The sequence below is a fragment of the Neomonachus schauinslandi genome, chromosome 3 (genome assembly GCF_002201575.2).
Source record: "Neomonachus schauinslandi chromosome 3, ASM220157v2, whole genome shotgun sequence".
Lineage (NCBI taxonomy): Eukaryota > Metazoa > Chordata > Mammalia > Carnivora > Phocidae > Neomonachus > Neomonachus schauinslandi.
Window position 1 is genome coordinate 68451471 of NC_058405.1, and position 19074 is coordinate 68470544.

Sequence of the window (19074 nt, forward strand, 5' to 3'; positions counted from 1 at the left end):
TGCTTGCTTTCACTCTGCCAGATAAAGAATAAAGCCACTTCTCCTGGGCGACCAGAACCCTTGATGCTGGAGCCAAAGGAAGACACTGAGTAAATTTTGTAGCTGGAAGGAGATTTGCAGATGAGGGGCTATCACTCACCAGCTTAACCCAAGAAGCTGATAAAGGCGAACTATCCATTTCAAGTGAATCAGAGCCTTATCACATGCATATAAAACAAAATGACTAAATGAAGCTGCTGGACTATTACAGTGAGTTTTAATTATCTTTTAATAGCCAAAAGGCTCTTGCCAACACATGCTGATAATCTGTCAGCTGTTATGTGCCATACAATCTCCATTTATCAGTCTCAGCTGTTACAAATTGGAAAATGTATTTACAGTGATGATCTTTTCTTGTTAAATGCAAATTCTGAGAGATGTTCAAACTGAAATCTGGCCTCACTACTTTGTTTCTGTTGCCCTCTTGTGTGGAACTGAAAGGGCAGGCAAAAATAAGTAACAATAACCCAACTCCCTTATTGTTAATAATTTATGACTCTCATATGATATAATAATCCCAATCCATAAAAAAGTCATGGTCAAATAATTTCTGGGGCTCATGGATTATATTTCTATAAATTACCAAAAATTGTTTTTTAGTAGTAGTCCATTTTTTAAAAATTTTTTAAATTAAAATTTTTAAATTAAAGTCCATTTTTTGAATCAGGCTGTTCCCTTCTCCTCCTGTCCTTGGGTTTACCCGTCTTCAGTGTTCTTTGAGCTCCAAGGCTCCCGCTATGGTGTCAGTCACATTTGCTCTCTGTTCTCCTCTATCCTCAGTGCTTAGCATGGCCCCTGGCATTCAGCCCACGGTAGAGTGAGTGTGAAAAAGGCATCTGAATTTTCCGACTTCTTGCCTTGACTTCATCAGCACTTTATTTTTCCCCACTTCTCTTGACTGTTTTTACTGATGTCTTTGCTCGCCATTCTGATTCCACCACCCAGCTCTGTGTTCTTCAACATTTAGTTTCCATTCACGGCTTTTATTACCAATTTCAAATTTGTATCTGTTGGTCAAACCTCACACCTTTCTGCCAGCTCCAGATTTCAGATTGCCTTAATGAATATCTCTAATTCTGTGACCATTGTCAGTTCTGATCAACAAGCTTAACAACTGAATATGTTAATTTTGCGCTTGGAACCTTGTCCTATTTTGGCTAGAGCTTTATCTTTCTCTCTCATCTTCTAGCTAAGAAAGTTAGAGTCACTGTTCACATTCCTCTCACCCTCAGCTATGTAGTCAGTCACTAAGCATTACCATTTTTTCTTCAAAACATCCTTGGGATCAGCATAAGGATCAAATTAGTCTTTATTTGCACTGCAAACATTGTGGTCCAAGTACATAAACTTCTCTATTTACTTTCAATTTAAAAATTTTAATATATAAACAAATTATGCTTTATTGAAATCCTCATCGGTCCTACTTCCTCCGATAGTGGGGTTTAGCAACTATAGGGCCTCATTTTTATCTCTGCCAACATGTTTGTGAATGGGCTTGTCACATGTAAGCGTGACTAGGAAGGGTTTCTGCAGTCATTTTGAAGTGATTCTGGTCTGATAAATGCAAAAGTAGTAACAGTTCAAAGTTCAAAAGCAGCTATAAAGTTCTATTAAGAAAAGACCTGCAATTACCTTGGAAACAAAAGTAGAAGGTTTTTTTGTGGTTTTTTTTTTTTTTTTTTTTTACAAATTGAAAGGGGAGGAAATGTGTTGCATGTGGACTTGGAATGAATAAATTTGATCATTTCTAAACTTTGTAAGTGCTAATGGGCTCAGAAGGAATGTGAGTGAAGCATGTAACAGGTGAAGCGTGCAGAGCCCATGTGATTGGCGATTACCTACCAGTGGAAAGAAACCCATGGACAAAATGGAAACAGTGTCTGACATGTCAGGTCTACGAATTATCCTTTGCTGCTGGCTTGATCTTGTGTTGTGCTTCTGACTTCAGTCTGCTTAGTGACCCACTGTCTTATCAGCCTAGTGTTCCACCTGGTAGGGATCAACCAATCCACTTTGCCTGGGACCCAGGGGTTTTCTGGGACATTGGAATTCCAGTGCTAAAACTGGGACAGTCCCACGGAGGCTGGGCCACCTGGTCACCCTACATATGACATTCAACATCTTGCTAGTACATGTATTCAATTGTAGCACTAACCTATTTTACAAATTGATCACCAGTTGGCAACCTCCCTCAAGAAGGTGTGTTTCTGCTAGGGACTGTGGCAGACCTGTTGAAAGTGCCCCTTTATGTTTTGCTCATTGCTCAGCAAGCTCGTTTCTACTGGAGAGAGACCTTTGTTTTTATCCCTTTCAGTGTAGTTGAAATCCAAACATATTTAGATTCTTAATGTTTTGAAAGCTTAATTCTAGGTTTTGGTGATATGCTTATAAATCAGAAATACATGTGACATAAATCAATAGCATAAACCCCCTCTCTTGGGTGGGATCATAGCTGGGGACACAGGAAAGCACACAAGGCTGAGTGTCAGCAGAACTGAGAAGGCCACCCTGACCTTGTCACTGGATGGACAGCCTCAACCCTCACAAGAGTGTCTTCCTTGCCCACCAGCACTGTGGTTACATCTAGGCTTCATGCTCAAGGTCACAAATACGTCCTATAGCCCACATTGTGGGTGTAGCACTCATTTAGTGTTTAATCTGAGTTCTGTATGTTCATTGGGATAATTCTGTTTCTCCTTAGCTGACACAGTTGAAAAGTGATCAGGCATGTTTATGCTGTCCGTTGGCTTAAAATATTTTAAGAAATGGTTTGTGAGTTGAGATCTCTCTTTAATTGCAGGAAGTTGAAGAGTAGGGTAAGAGTAGTGAGCGTAAAACCACAAAACCATGATTGAAAGAGGATCTGAGTCTCTTAGGAAGCCCAGGTGGTCCACAGCCATCTCCTTAAGACTGCAGAAGCCACCCTTCTGCAGGACTGTAGTGATGTGGTGGGCAGAAAACATGCACAGTGCCCTGCAGGTATAAAGGTAGGATTTTTTCTCGGTTCTTGGAAATACCTTCTGATACTGTGATCTAGGTGTCGTAGAAAATTTGTTTGGCGGTGATCTTTTTATATGTTCCTAAAGTAATCTGAAAATGTGAAAGGTATGGGCAGGGATCATCTGTTCCAGTGGAGTGGGCACTGACATTTGTCTCTAACCCGCCAACTCTCTGGTGCTCTCATGCAAAAGGAGACACATTTCTGCCCTTTATAGCCCTAATCATACAAAGTGCTGTGACTTGCTCAGAATCCAATTTAATTGGGAAAGTACTTTCAGATGAAAATCTTGCTTAGCTATTTGACGTGGGAAAAGTTATATCTAAACAAATGTTCTTCTTCCCTATGAGACCTTCAGTGGTTTGATGATGAACAATTCACCTGTAATTCATAGGAGACACATACAAACCTGCTGGGTCCCTCCTATTTACAGTCATGAAATTGGTCCTCCCGGGCAGTTCAACACTGTGTTAGAAACCTAGTGTGTAGAGATCTTGAACATTGGGATTTATAAAGTGAGAAAGTATTCAGAGCTGAAACTGACTGTTTGGTAGATTTAAAAATATGCAGAAGGGAGAGAACTAAATACAGCCCATGGAGTGAAAACCTTCTTAGTCACTCAGTGCGGTTGAAAACAAATGACAGAGGTCTGATGTGCAGCTATTTCAGTGTTCTAAATGGAATGTCTAGCACTGTTATCGCTGCTTCCACCCAGCTCTCGCCGCCCTCGGGCCACCCCAGCCAGCCTCACCCGTGTTCTCCTTGCCCCTCATCAGAAATAAGCTGGACGTGGGGGTGTGGCAGCCGAGAAGGGGTTGAAGCAGGGAATTCCAAATAAAGGATGGCGTCTGACAGATGAAAGCTCCTCAAAGTCTTGGGTGAATCCTGTATTTAAGCAGAATAAATTGAATTAGAAGGTGATGATGATGTATCCTTGTGTGTGTGTGTGTATGTGTGTGTGAGTAAAGTGAGCAGTCTTTTAAGTGAAGATACGGAAAAAGCTCTCAAGAGTGAGAGGTGTTCAGACAGGGTTGCCAGTGAGGGCCTTTAGGGTTGGTCTTTTCTAGAAAGCTAACCAGGGAACTTAAATCCTTTTAACATTTCTATTGATATCACCATTGAGCAAGGACTAGTCATAACAGCTTCCTTGATGTATCCTTTTTAAAAAAAGATTTACTTATTTGAGAGCGAGAGAGAGCGCATGCACACTTGCACTCCCTTGCACATGGGGGGTGGGACAGAGGGAGAGAGAGAGAGAGAGAGAATCGCAAGCAGACTCTCCGCTGAGCGCGGAGCCCGATATGGGGCTCGATCCCAGGACCCATGAGATCACAACCTGAGCCGAAACCAAGACTGTCACCCAGCCACCCCAGATGTATCTTTTTCTTTTAGTGCTAGAGGGCCATTTATTGTATGGGAAATATTAAATATAGGAGTGACATTAATACCTTATTTAATATGTGATTATTTTTTTTAATTTTTATTTTATTTGTTTGAGAGAGAGAGAGACAGAGATAGAGAGAGAGCACAAGTGGGGAGGAGAGGGAGAAGCAGGATCCCTACAGAGCAGGGAGCCTGATGTGGGACTGGATCCCAGGACCCTGGGATCATGACCTGAGCCGAAGGCAGACGCTTAAGCGACTGAGCCACCCAGGCGCCCAGTATGTGATTATTTTTATATCTGTAGCCTTTCAGGGTGAATAACACTTATTGTTTTGATTTTTAGGCTTGATCAGAAATCTGCAGAGGTGAAGTTTTGCTAGTTTGTCTATTTTGAAAAGGAAGGGAATTTACTTTGGAAATGGTGTTCAGGATTAAATGTTACTTTGTTCAATTTAAGTAGCAGCATTACTTGACAAGCTAAATAGGGTGCCAAATCTGAGGCTTGCAGAAAATAGGCTTTTAAAATTCCCATCTCACATTAAAAATGCATTTCATTATAGCTTACCATCAAGGGAAGAAATAACCCAACATAAAGTATGCCTATACTTTTTACAAACAGCCAATTAACCTTTTGACAAAAAGAGAAACTTCTGAAAGTGTAAACATGTGCGTCCACTTACTAAGGGTCTACCAGCTTATTATGTGCTGCTGACATAACGATGTCTTGTGTACTTCCTCTTTGAAAATACAAAAATAAATGATACTCAGACCAAAAGCTCTGAAAATTAGTGGCTATTTAGGCTTTATAACTGTACTGAATGCACAGGGTTTTCTCATGTTGACCACAGAAGGGGTGAATGAATCATCCCAACCTGGCACACTGTTTCAGTAGATCTTCCATTTTAACAAGCTGATTCATCTGGAAAGAGAGTCAATGCCATGAGGACAAGGCCCAATTCCTCCAGCGGCTTGAGGGGGCTCCACACCAAGTAATCTTGCTGTTTGATCACACTAGCAGCCTTGGAAGCCTAGGGAGCCTGTTGGCCTGCAGTGGATCCCAACCCTGTACACTAGATGTTTGCACATACATCATCTTTAATTTTCTTCTCAATCTTATAAGGTCAATATTATCATATTCTGTAAATAAAATGTGAGGTTCAGTGATGTTAAATAATTCGTAGTTTGAGCATTTAAGATTCCAAACTGCATCCAAACACTGTTTCCTGACCTCATCCTGTTCTTTTTCCTTCCTCTATAATGTCTTCCTTCCCTTCCTCCTTTTCTCTTCCCTTTCTTGCCCAGTCCTGTCTCCGTTTTCCCCATCCTTTTATTCATTCATTTGTTCAAAACATATGGGCTTCTACACCATGCCAGGCACTGTGCTAGAGGCCAGGATTCATCAGTGAACAAAACAGACAAGGGCCTTGACCTTATGTAGCTGAAAGTCTAGCAAACAAGAACAGAAGTGTGTTCAAATGGAGACCAGGGGGCGTTGGGAGGCAGGCAGCAGGGAGGTCGCACATATGGAAGGGGTGCGTGCTTCCTAGGGAGGATTGCTAGTGTATAAGTTGCCAGAGTAAGGAGTATAAAAGATTTCAACAAGATGGAGCAGTGGACCCAAAGCCCTGGTTGAAATTAAACAGGAATAGTTGTAAAGCCTTTCATTTATCAAGATATAATTACAGAATTGGGAAGACATGACATAATAGGGTTTCAGGTGGGTTTGAAATCCGAGCAATATGAAGCAATGGTTTAAAAAGCATGTAGTCTTAGGCTCTATCTGGACCAGCATGGATTCCAAAACACAGATGCTGGTCAATCCATGTCACATGCATAACTCTTAACAGGGCTTTTCTATTTTGAGGGCAACACTGCTTACTGGCTAATAATGGGGAACTTTTGGCTTTCTGTGTAAGAACTAGTGGGAGAAAATTAATATCCCAAAGTAGCTGATTTTCCTTAACAATAGCCAGCAATGTCTACTGCTCGAATGTTGAGAATATACTTTCCTAGGATTTTTCTTTTTTACTATTTTAGTCTGATTTAGTCTTTTAGTCTAATAACAAATAAGATAATTAGTTTATGAAGGCATTGGGAAGAAACAGAGAAGGGAGACTATGAGGAAGTGGAAAATACTGGCATCAGAATTAAATGTATGGGTTTGAATACCAACTATGCTTATGTTTATTGTGATATAGACAGTTCACTTACCATCTCTGAGCCTTAATTTCCTCATGGTAAATTGGTGCTAGAATATCCACATCACAAAATTTTTGCAGTGATTAGAAATAATGTTGGTAAATCCCCGCAAATTGTCTGACACATTGTACGTGGCTAAGTAAACCCTCGAGAAAAGAAAGCATTAAAGAAAATAGGAGACGTGAAGGAAGGATTCTTGGAAGAAAGGCTTTTTGAGATTCATCCTTCAGAAATCGTGGGCATGGATTTAGTTTTAAGAAACCTATCACAAGCAGAAAAAAAATGACAAACTGCGAATATAAGGTCAAGAATTTATATAGATGGTGTTGTGTTTTCTCTTTGGTCAACCAGGCTGTCATTTGATAATGTGTTTTCTTGAGATTGAAATTCATTGACAGCTGGATGTGGCTGGTGATAATCTCCGGGTGTGTGTTGATTTCCCTGCTCCTAAATCCTCCCAACATTTGGGAAATGGTGTTATTTTGTTATTAACTTGTTTTTCTCATTTTAATTTATAAAACTGGCAGTCATTTTAATGCCATGAAGAATGTCAAGTATTTTTCATGAGAATTTGCATGAAATACACTTCATGAGTATTTAGGAAGCAATAGCTTCCTGTAATGCTTCCTGTAGCATTAATTTCTTCTCCTTTATCAGTAATACCCGACAAGAGGACAGAGAGTTTTATTTTGTATTCTTTTGTCAGAACTTACTGGGTGGCTCAGTTGGTTAAGGATCTGCCTTCAGCTCAGGTCATGATCTCAGGGTCCTGGGATCTAGCCCAGCATTGGGCTCCCTGCTCAGTGGGGAGTCCGCTTCTTCCTCTCCTGCTGCCCCTCCCCCTGCTTTTGCTCTCTCTCTCTCTCTCAAATAAATAAATAACATCTTAAAAAAAAAAGAAATCACTGCCCCATTTATTAGTGAAGAGCAACTTAGTTTACATTTATTTTAAAGAGGGCTAGATAATATGTTCACTTTGGCACCCTAAAATCTAAGACTGGAGAACATCAAACTCATTCAATAAACACAACTAATAGTTTAAAATATTGTGTAATTCAAGTTTTTGGGTTAATTAAGAAGAGGGTATGGATGAGAACGACAAGGGATTGGAAAGGTGGAGAGGAAGGGAAAGAAGAAGAAAGAACAAAATGTGGAGCAAAGAAGGGACAACAACAGGGGAGGGATGTAAAAAAAGAAGAGAAAAAAACAAGAAAAGAGAGAAGAAATAAGAGGAATAGAGGAGTGGGTGGGGACAGTGCAGAGTAGAGGTCACTAGACTTCCTGCCAGAGGCCCCGCTTCCCCTCCCCCATCCAAGTCTTGACCCTGGTTGGAGGTAACTCAAGATCTGAAGGCCAGCGTCAGGGGTTTGCTGTATGAAGCCACAGTGCACAAATCTCTAACACGTCACCGCATACCCAGAATTGCTTGGTTTTATGTATCACCTAAAAATTCCTTTGTCATTAACCATCTAGGTTATGTTCCCTTCCTGTGTTACATTCTTCTTCCTTTTTTATCTTCCTCTTCTTCCTGATGATAGTCCTGACTCATTCAAAACCCAAGACCACAGTGGAAATCTAAATTTAAAATGTCATATGTCCTTTTATTAAAAATTAATATTTCTAGTCTGTTGGGTCTTGAAGTGCAATAATATAAGGACCCCTGAGAAGATCATTTAAATTGCCTGAATGAAAAGTTTTTTGCATCAGCGGCCCCAACATTGTCGGCACATTTGAATCTCCTAGGGGCTATTAAAACCCAAGGTGGGGGGCGCCTGGGTGGCTCAGTCTTCACTTGGGTCATGATCCCGGGGTTCTGGGATAGAGACCCGGTTGGGCTCCCTGCTCAGTGGGGAGCCTGCTTCTCCCCCTGCCTGCCGCTCCCCCTGCTTGTGCGCTCTCTGTCTATCTCTCTCTGACAAATAAATGAATCTTTAAAAAAAAAACAAAAACAAAAACCCAAGGTGTCTGGTCCCACCAGCTGAGGGTGGTCTGAGGTGTGGAGTCCTAACATTTTTTTTTTAAGCACCTCGGTGATGGGATATGTAGCCAATATTGAGAATCATGCCTTTGAGGAGATGGCAACAGGTGTGTGAATCATGGTTCCAGCACTTACTAGTATGAGATTATACAGTTATGGTTCATATAACTGAGATCATGTGGTTTTGCTAATTGCTTTTATCTATCTATCTATCTATCTATCTATCTATCTATCTATCTATCTAGAATATATTATATTATATGTGGTAGAACCTTTTGGTGCCTTGAAAATGTTGCAAAAATATAGCTCCCAATGAATGAGAGGGTACTGGTCATGTGGTACAATTGTCATGGAAACAGTGTTGGAGAAGCTTCCTGTTGAATTTGTACCTGCTTATCCAGCTGTCAGAGCACTCTGCTCATCATGTTGCCCATTACCGTCTAACTTAAGCCCTGACTCCTTCCTTGGAGCTTCCCTCCATTTTAATTCTCTGCTTCCTGGCACCCTGGCTCCAGCCAAACTCAGCCACAGTGCACTTTCTCTTCTGGGCCTTTTTCCAGCTATTCCTTTAAATTGGAATAATCGATAACTCTTCCTAACCATGCCCCCATTATTTCATCACTGCCTATTGAAATTATATCTGTCCTTTGAGGTTCTTCTTCCATAAAGCAATCTTAATTCTCTTGCCAACAGATGAATTCCTTCTTGTCTTCGAAACCCCACTGCATGTTGTTTTGTCCATTCTCTCTCTTTTTTTCTCTCTCTTTCATTGTCTCTGCCTATCTGTGTTTGTTTTATGGTCATGAATATTTTTATCTTATCTGTCTAATAAGCTGAGTGAAGTTTTAGAATATCTTATGTATCTTTGCATCCTTTGTTGTGCCTGCTTAGCCCTGTGTTCGTCACAGGAAGTGCTCAACAAATATTTATTCAGTAGAATTCAATAAAATCAAAAAAGTTGTTGATTGAGATATAAAACTAAAATTTAAATTTTATAAATAAAATTAAAATAAATCAGCAATTTTAGGAGTTGCTTTTCTGCTCCTAGACATCCAGACTTAGACAGAAACAGCCAGAAGAAGCTCATGATCTAATACATTCCAACCAACATTGACTAGAGATCTGTATGCATGTTCCTGGGTGCATTAGGTACATACAAACTGAATGAATAGGTCATGTTTTATCCAACCCTAACTTAATGACTGCCACACATCTCTCTTTTGTGAAACAAGACAGTTACTTATTCATCTTAAGTCATTTCCTCTTGGTTCACTCTGACACTCATGTCTTAAATTGTAACCCTGGGATTTATTGTCTTTTGTTTCAGAAGAAAGACAAAACATTTATGCCTGTGAATACAATACAATTGCCCTTCTACCCACACACAAAAAGGAATTATAATTTTTAAGAAATCTCCAAGCTCGAGCTCATTCTTTGTGATGTTGCTTTGGATAACAGGCAGGCCTGCCCTTCCCCCTTTCTGCACCTTCCAAATACCCCCACTTGTACAGTGAATAAAATATAATTGTTGTCCTTAGGCCATATCTCTCTTCTGTTGCATACGGTAACCACAAGTGTGCATTTAAAAGCAGAATCTAGCCTTGAGTTTACCAGTTAATTTAATCAACTCTTTAAATTACTTAAAAAAAAGAAGGAATGAAAGAACAGAAATCTACTTTAGAAAAAAGAAATGTATCTGTGCAGCTTCCTTTTCATGTGGAAGACAAAGAATCTTTCCAATAGAAGGAACAGAATGACAGTTCCACTTATCTTGGCTGCTCGGAAATTAGATCAGTGACATATTTTCTGTTGAAGAAGAAACCTTATCTCAGTGGCTAAATTTCAGAATCAATCATCTGAATTTCAGTCCTGCCTCTTCTCACAAGCAGGGAGCATTATGCAATTTGTACATTTCAATTAGGTTGCGATAAAAAATGAGTAGCTCAAGGGCATTAGTTTATTACTGGTATCCAGCCATGTTTTCCTTTGCTAAATGACATTCTGAAAGCCTCCATTCTGAGCATAATCACCTTAGGGTGCCCACAGAATGTGGCCCCAAATGATTCAATTACGGCTGAAAATCATTCTCTTCCCAGAACACAAGCCTCTAGAAGCACCTCTGCAATCTTCTGCACTTGCAGGCTGCGTTTTCTTTCCTAAACATTCCTGCGAGGATGTAAATGCAGAAGAGGATTGTGTTCGGTCTGATTTCTCACTATTCTCTCTTTTCTGTCTGACCTGCTTTTATGAGGTGAAGTATCATGTCTTAGGATAAATAATCCTTAGTTTACCAACAAGTGAGCTTATAAATGAGTTGATTCAAATGAAGAACATTTCCCCCTAGAATCAACAGTCAGGCATGCTGAATTTCCTACCCACCCACAATAACCTGTTTAACTCACAGTGAAACTCAACTATACAGTATTACTAGTTCTCTACGATTTTTAGGAAAAGGGAGCCGATGTTTCAAATAACTTGAAATGTCTGGAACTGCCTCTGACATATGACACTTTCTTCCTCTCTGCTAGTGATAAGGAGATTCCATCTCTCATCAGAGACAGCTTGATGGCTATATCTGAGTGTAGAGATGTATCAGTTATCTTTTGCTATATAACAAACCACTCCAAACTTAATGACTGAAAACAATAATCATTTCTTGGTTCACAATTCTGTGTGTTGGCAATTTGGGCAGGGCTCAGCTAGTAGGTTCTTCTGCTGGTCTCTCTTGGGTTCAGCCATGTGCCAAGAGTCATCTGGAAGCTTGGCAGAGTCTAGTGACCAGTGCTGCCATGTGCCTGGTGGTTCCTTTTGTTTGTCAGCTAGGCTCGTGTCCATGTGTTCTCTCATCCTCAGGGGAGCTAGCCTGGGCTTCTTGTCTCACAGTTCCAAAAGGGTCAGTATGAAAGCTAAAAGACCTCTTCAACCCTAGGCTCATATGTTGCACAATATCACTTCTGCTTTGTTTGCTGGTCAGAGCAATTCATGCCACCAAGCCCAGATTCAAGGGCTCTTTTGATGAAAGGAGTGGTCAGGTCAAATTGCAAAGGAGCATGCTTCACTGGGAGAAATTAATGCAGCCCTCTTCGTAAGTCTATGTAAAGAGTGGACTATGACGTATTGGAGTGGAGAGGCGAAGAAGGTGAGGAGTGGCGGAAGGGGGTGAAAAGGTGACTAATAACTTTGAAGTTCAGAGAGCCTGGATTCAAATCCCACTTTACTACTTCCTAGTAACATGATCTTGGGGAAATTATTAACCTATTCAAGCTTAAATTCCTCATCTCCTGAGAGTAATGCTTCCTTATCATGATTGTTACGAGAGTTAGAGTCAGTGCTTATAGACCCACTTAGCAAAGTGCCAGTTATATAGCAGTTATCAGTCAGTGATTATACTAATACCTCCTGTTTTCTCTCCTCAACCCCAGAAAGGCAAGCAAAAAGGCATGGACTTGAGGTATCTTTATCTGGCTGCTCCTCAGGCATCTCAAAATCAGCTCATCCACAGAGAAATCACTAATTCTCCTCCCTCGCCTCCCTCATCCCTATTAGCATCTTTCACTTTATCCCCTTTCCCAGATAAAGGTATTACCATCCAAATAATTGCCCAAGTTAGGAGCCTTGGAGCTATGAACTCCATTTCTCTCTACCCCACATCTACCTTGTGGCTCCTGCCTTCCTTCCCTAAACAGATGTCTCTTAGACCCCTGAGATGTCCTGGACTTCATGCCAGGTTTGGGTTTGACAGGTAAATGAGGTCAATGTGGTTCCCTGCCCCCAAAGAACTTAAAAGCCATTGATAATATGAAAATCTACAAGCTCTGTGAAAGAAGATGTGAGAAAAATCAAGGGCACTGGGGAACCTGATTTTGCCCACCCTTCCACAGCACCCTGCCAAGTTTGGGCTGCCACTGCCCCTGTGGCCTAGCTACTAGTGGCCCAGCAATAGGGGTTCTCCCTTCTTTATGGTTCAGCCTCCACACTGTTGCTAGACATGTTTTAGAAGAAAACAATTCATCTCTAATTCTCTGGTCCATGGGATTAAAATACAAACTCCTCAACATGGTCTAAAAGGCCCTTCGTTCCTGTCCTCAATCTAGCCATTCTCCCACACAGGATCCATCACCCTCGTAAGCTATGTTCCTCACAGCACCTTGAATTGGCCATACTCTTATGAATCTGTGACTTCACTTCAGAGAAAGTCTCGACTCTGAAATATATCTCTTTGATGCTTACCTCTCCCTCAATGACACACACAAAGTTTCTATTTGATTTTGTACTTCAAAGCTTTAGAACATAGGAAGTGCTCAATAAATGTTTGTTGAATGAATATTTGTGGGTCTGGTCAAAGGTAGGAGATAGTGTGATTCAAATGAAGGATAACTGAGTATGGTCATGTCCATCAATGGGTACCATGAGGAAGAAGAGGAGGTGCTTAGCACTGTAGGGGTGGAGGTTAGGAATCGGATGACAGGGGACATCATTCCATGTTATCTCTGTTGGCAAAATAGCAGTACAGAGGAAACAGGAATTCCTATAAGCAGTAGATCAGAAAGAAGTGTTAAATGGTGAAGTATTTTCTGAGGTTCAATCCATGCTTCCAGAAACCAGCAGTTTGGAAGAAATTGGTGTAATTTTTGCTGTGCAGTGACTAGTAATATGTATCTTCTAACTTGGAGGGATTAATAGGTCTTGCAAGATCCAACAACAGAAAAACAGACAGACATTCCAATTAAACCTCTGAATACATCAGACCTAATACATAAAAAATAAAAGGTGTTTTTAAAATAGTTTTAGTCATAAAACTATTATTAATTTAATATATATAATTAATTTAATCTTATTTCTTTTCCATTTTTATATATATTCAGACTGAAATCACCTAGAAAATGTGTCTGAGGCAGTACCCAAAGTTATTTTATTGCAAGTCAAAGCTTTGTTTTAGTTTAACATCAATACAAAGTTTAGTTTGCAGTTGTGTTCTATTACTCCACAATAACTCTGAAGGTCCAAGTTATTTCTTACCTAGATTTTAAACATTCAGTAGATTCCTTTTACTCATTTTGTTGTTTTGTCTTTATCAGCCTCAATTAGTCCTAAGAACTAACTTAAAGTTTATTTACGATGAATGGCAGTCTGTCTGTTCATTGTCTGTAGAAATCAATGGTCCTAAAGTAGTTTATAAAACAATTTTATACCCATAAGCCATGGAATCCTCACAATAATGTCATAAATCTGAAAGAACACAATTTCATCATTTGTAATATGATATTAATAATAGCACTCTACCAATGCATCCAAACTAGAAAGAAGTAAAAATATCTCTATTCACAGATGACATGTTCTTATATGTAGAAAACCCTAAGACTCCACACACACAAAAACATATTACAACTAATAAATAAATTCAGCAAAGTAACTGGATACAAACGCAACAAACAAAAATCAGTCGCATTTCTATACACTGTAGTATAATAATGAGCAATCCATACAGGAAATTAAGAAAACAGTTCTCCTTATAATAATATCAGGAAAGAATAAATGCTTAGGAATAAACTTAACCAAAGAGGCAAAAAATTTTGCACACTGAAAACTATTAAACATTGCTGAGAGAAATTAAGGAAGATACAAACAAATGGAAAGACATCCCATGTTCATGGATTTTAAGACTTAATATTGCTAAAATGTCCACACTACCCAGAGCAATCTGCAGATTCAGTGCAATGTCTATCTTTCAAATATAGAAAAAAATCAGCCTGAAATTCACATGGAATCTCAAAGAACTGTGAATAGCTGAAACAGTCCTGAGAAAAAAGAACAAAACTTGAGACCTCACACTTCCTGATTTCAAAACATAATACAAAGCTACAGTATTTAAAATGTATGGCACTAGCATAGAGACATATAGACCAGAATAGAGAGCCCAGAAATAAATTCTCATGTGTATGGTCACAAATGATCTTCAATGAGGGCACCAAGACTACACAATGGGGAAAGGATACTCTCTTCAACAAATAGTGCTGAAAAAAACTGGATATCTACATGCAAAAGAATGAAGTTGGACCCTTACCTTACAAAGTATACAAAAAAATAATTCAGAATGAATTAAAGACCTAAAAGTAAGACATGAAACTATAAAACTAGAAGAAAACATAGGGGAAAATCTTCATAGCTTTGGATTTGGCAATGATTTCTTGGATATGACACCAAAAGTGCAGGCAGCAAAAGCAAAAATAGACAAATGGGATTATATCAAACTGTTAAAACTTCTGCACAGCAAAGGAAACAGTCAACAGAATGAAAAGCTAACCCATGGAATGGGAGAAAATATTTGCAAACATGTATCTGTTATGGGGTTAACATCCAAAATATATAAAGGACTTCTACAACTCAGCAACAAAAACAACCCACCTGATTAGAAAATGGCAAAGGACTTGAATAGACATTTCTCCAGAGAAGACCTACAAATGACTAACAAGCATATGAAAAATGCTCAACATCACAAATCATCAGGAAATGAAAATTAATACTACAATGAGATATCACCTCACACCCACGAGGATTACCATTATAAAAAAAGAAAAAGGCAAAACAAAACCAAAAAACAGAAAATAACAGGTGTTGGTGAGGATGTAGAGAAATTAAAATCCTTGCACAATGTTGGTGGGAATGCAGAATAGTGTATCTACCATGGAAAACAGTATGGAGGTTCCTCAAAAAATTAAAAAAAAATTACCGTATGATCCAGCAATCCCACTTCTTGGTATATATCCAAAAGAATTGAAAAAGGATATCTAAGAGATATTGCACACCCATGTTTATTTCAACATTATTCACAATAGCCAATAGGTGGAAGCAACCTACATGTCCATCAACAGTTGAAAGGGTAAAGACAATGTGGTATATACATACAATGGAATATTATTCAGCCTCAAAAAAGAAGGAAATCCTGTCACATGCTATAACATGGAGAACCTTGAAGACATGATACTAAGTGAAATAAGCCAATCACAAAAAAGAAATACTGCATGATTCCATTTGTGTGAGGTACCCAAAGTAGTCAAACTCACAGAAACAGAAAGTAGAATAGTGATTGCCAGGGGCTGGGGAGGGAGATAATAGGGAGTTGGTAAAGAGTTTCCAGTTTTACAAGATGAAGAGCTCTAGAGATGTGTTGCGCAATAATGTTCATATAACTGTATACTGAAAATGTTTAAGATGATAAATTTTATGTTATTTTGTTTACCACAAGAAAAAAAAATTATCCTACCTCATGGGGTTATCATGGATATTAAAGTGCTTAGAACTGCACTTGGATCGTAATATGCACTTACATGTTAGCTATTATTATTGCCACAGATTAATCAACTGAAGTCTAAGGATAATGAGGGCCATTCTCAAGGTCCCACAACTACTAAATGGCAGAACTGGACCTTCAATTCAGATTTTCTCACCCAAAAGTTCACGGACTTTCTACTATTTTTTTTTTCTTCCTAAAACTGAACCTTCCCTCTTCATGGCAAAATTTAGGTCCTGGGATTCTAAGCCAAAAGTTCAAAACCACTAGTCTATTCCTTATTAAACATAAACATAAACATAATAATAATAATAATAGATGGTTGAGTTTAAGGGTATGCTCTTTTCCAATGTAAAAGTTTTTATCACTCACTTTACCTTCTGGGGGCAGTGTATTCATTTTCCCCAAATCATTTAAACCTCATCTGACCCCATCTATATTCTAATCTCTTGGGGAGGCTATCATAGTCCAATATAGTACCTCAGGACAATTCAATCTTTAATCTTCAGCTAAATCTTTAGTCTTACCATCTGCTTTGCCTTTGAAACTAGCCAGGAGTTGAACCAACAAAGAAAAATTCCAGGGGAGCTGGGATTGTGTTTGTTGTATTCACTGTTGAGTTCCTAGGACTTTATGTGGTGCTATATTTGTATATGAGTGAATAAGAGAAAGGTAAATGCTGTTTTAAACAGAATCTTAGAATATCTGAACTGGAAATAGTTCAAGGTTGCCCACACCTAGTCAGTGGTCTCGAAACATATTTCTACTTTCTACTGCTATGTTCATAAATAATATTAATCAGTTTCTCTGTATGGTTTACATAAGATATATTCCTGAAAGACCTTATTTGGTCTATTTCTTCTTGTGAAAATGCTGTCAGTGCTACTGAACGGTTCTCTAAGCCTGGCTTACTCTGATTTTTATCTCCAGATAGGATGTTTCATTTCATTTTGAGCTACAAAAGACTCTTTTTTAACCCAATTAGTTAGTTTATGTTAAAGGCAAAAATTTTTTCAGAAAACATTCAGTGTCTCCTAGAGTATCAGTGGAGGTTGTCCCAGGCTTTTTCTTACAAGATTTTGACAAGAGTGGTCAAGTGGGTCTTGCTGGGGTGGAGGAAAGAAGGGGAGATTGGGTATTTTTGATCAAGGGATCACACTGCTGAGTGGTATAATCTAGGAATGTTTATTTAGCACCAAGATATGGGATTGCCTGGAGAAGCAAGAAGGTGGAGATGGAAAGATCAGAAAAAGAGTCCATTGCAATAGTTTAGGCAGGAAGTAAGGCCACTCCAAAATGTGTCAATGGTGGAAACAGAAAGGAGAAATAAGTTATTATAAAATGAGCCTTATTTACCCTCTAGAAGGCAAGGACCAAGTCTTACATGACCAATACTGACGCTGTGCCTTCACCTGGCAGGTACTCAATATATAGATGTGTTATGAATTTATGAACTGAGTGGAAGTGAGGGCCAAAAAATAAGGATTACAAGATGGCCTCATTAGATATTTTGCTTGTTTTACCTAGTTAGCTGAGAATAGCAGTTCCAATAAGAATATCGAATATGTCAAGGAGACAAATCTAGCTCCTGGGAAAGATACTGAGTTCAGTTGGGGTAGGGGTCAATTTAATAGTCAGGTAGTAGTTGGAAATATGAGACTGGGACTCAGAAAATGGACAAAGGTGGAGTTTCGGGAGAGGTTCAGAGTTCAGAGAGGGATTAGGATATCCCCAGTAAGTGGAAGAAGTTGAATTCCTTGGGGTGGAATGACTCTGTAGAAGGCTGGTGTGGGAAGAGAAGAGAAGAGGTCAAGGTGTAGATGTTTGGGGAAAGCATATACATGAGAAGATGGAGAAGGAAGAAGATGAAGCAGAGAAAATGAAAAGTGCTTTAATAAGAGTATATCCATGCAAAGAAAGACTTTCAGTTAGAAGATAGTAGTCCAAAAGTATTAAATTTTGAAGAGACTGAAATGTTCAGGAGAAGCGAATGAAGTTGTGCTGACCTCAGAAGATGACCATAAATTAATTTCTAAAAATTATCGCATTGAGGAAGAACGCTGAAGAAATCTCTTTGGTAACTGCGGTGAGCCAGAGAGTTAGTAAGGCACTGACCTCACTGGCCTTGAGAAATTGAGGCCCAGTTGGTCCTTGGTTGGCCCTGGCTTCCTATCCCCTCAAAGTCAAGCACTAAAATATCACCAATATTAGAGGATTCAAGTTAATAAAGATTCTCTTCTCCTGTATTCTAATAGATGCGACTTCCTGACTAGCTTCCTTATTATGCTCAGCATTGGACCAGTATATTGCTAAGGAAATAGGGGGCCTCCCAGAGAAGATCATTGCTGAAAGCTTCTGACTTAGTCCTCAAAAGTTTGGAAATCTCTGCCTGTGTACAAAGGCTTAATGGGATCAAATGGAATGAAATACTGAGATCTTTTACTTGGCAGAAGAGATTTTACTCAAAATCTCTAACACTCAGAAACCATGAGCTTTTACCACACCCAGTGGTCTTCACACTCCTCATCCCTTCTGACTTCTTCAGGGAAATACTGTCAGCTTGTGTGAGGTATTCCCTGCTCGGTGTGAATGCAGAGGAGAATGTAGATCAGAATCCCGCCAGGGATTTTGGATCATGCTGTGCTGGCCAGTCTTAAATTTTGTCTTCTGAAAGAAATGATGTGATTCATTCTCAGCAATCTGAAACACTGCAAAATAGAATGATTCAGTGTTCAGAAATAAAAAGGCATTGTGGGCTCTCCATAGGGTAAAGAGAAAGCCCAAATTATTTACAATTCAGTGTGTTTTCATCGTTCTGAAATTACAGAATGACTGGAAGATATATACACATATGTATGTATATAAACTGACTGGTTTGGTTTGGGTTTTTTATTACCCGAGTTGGGCCATTTCTGTACTTTTTCTTGTAAACTGAGATTGGCCTGATGTTAATTTGGGAACTGAACATCCACATGCCCTAGCACAACTAGTTTTGCTTTTGGGTCATGCACTACCAAAGTGGTTCTCAAACTTGAATGTGCATTAGAATCACCTGGAGGCCTGGCTAAAACACTGATCATCATGCCCCACCCCCCGAGTTTCAGAGTCAGTAAGTCTGGGGTGGGGCCTAAGGATTCACAGGTGTAGCAATTCTCATATCAGAGGTTTCCAAACCGGGACGCCTGG

At 39.3% G+C, this 19074-nt stretch overlaps 1 protein-coding gene across 1 annotated transcript in view; it reads left to right on the forward strand.

Annotated features, from left to right (window-relative positions):
* STARD13 (StAR related lipid transfer domain containing 13) overlaps positions 1-19074 on the forward strand; it is a 180123-nt gene that overhangs the window by 33361 nt on the left and 127688 nt on the right. The window lies entirely within an intron of this gene.